Genomic DNA, 709 nt, shown 5'->3' with positions numbered 1-709 from the left:
CTCAACCTCTTGCTGTTGTGCCATTGGAGTCTCATTGGTCAGATTGTTATAACTGTTAGGTGTTGTCATTTCTGACTCATACCAGCCCTGTATAGAGTTTCTGAGGTGTAGCTGATGGGTTTGAACTGCCAACCTTGCAGTTGGTTAGAACTCCAGTGTTTCCCTTACAGTTCCACACCAGGACTCCTTGGCCAGGTTGTTGTTGCTGTGTGCTATTGTGTGACACTATACAGGGTTTTCAAGAGCAGTTGGTGGGTTTGAACTGTCAACCTTGTGGTTGTTAATCCAGAGCTTATCCTATAGTGCCATATCAGGGTCCTTTGACCAGTTAGTTACCTTTATATGCTTCAGTTTTCTCCTATGTATAAAGTACTATTGTTTCCATTTTACAAGCTGTAAAAATAATGCACATTTTAATTGCTCAAAAACAAAGTTGATGATATATGATAACCAGACTTTTTAGAAAATGAAAACTCGGACAAAGGATCAAATTTGGGAATGGTTTGAGACAGGATGTTCTGACTGGAGGTATGAATCACGACTGAGTGATTGAGGCTCTAGAGTTAGGATTCAAACTGGTTCATTCCATTCTGGTTTTACTCCCTGCTGAGAATTGGCACTTCAGATATGAGTTCAAATCTAGGGATCCTGTTATTATGTAGATTCTGTTAAGCCAGTATCTTGGGTGGAAATGCATAATTTCAAAGCG

The sequence above is a fragment of the Chrysochloris asiatica genome, unplaced genomic scaffold, assembly GCF_000296735.1.
Source record: "Chrysochloris asiatica unplaced genomic scaffold, ChrAsi1.0 scaffold00042, whole genome shotgun sequence".
Taxonomy (NCBI): domain Eukaryota; kingdom Metazoa; phylum Chordata; class Mammalia; order Afrosoricida; family Chrysochloridae; genus Chrysochloris; species Chrysochloris asiatica.
Note: the sequence above shows the minus strand (reverse complement) of the source record.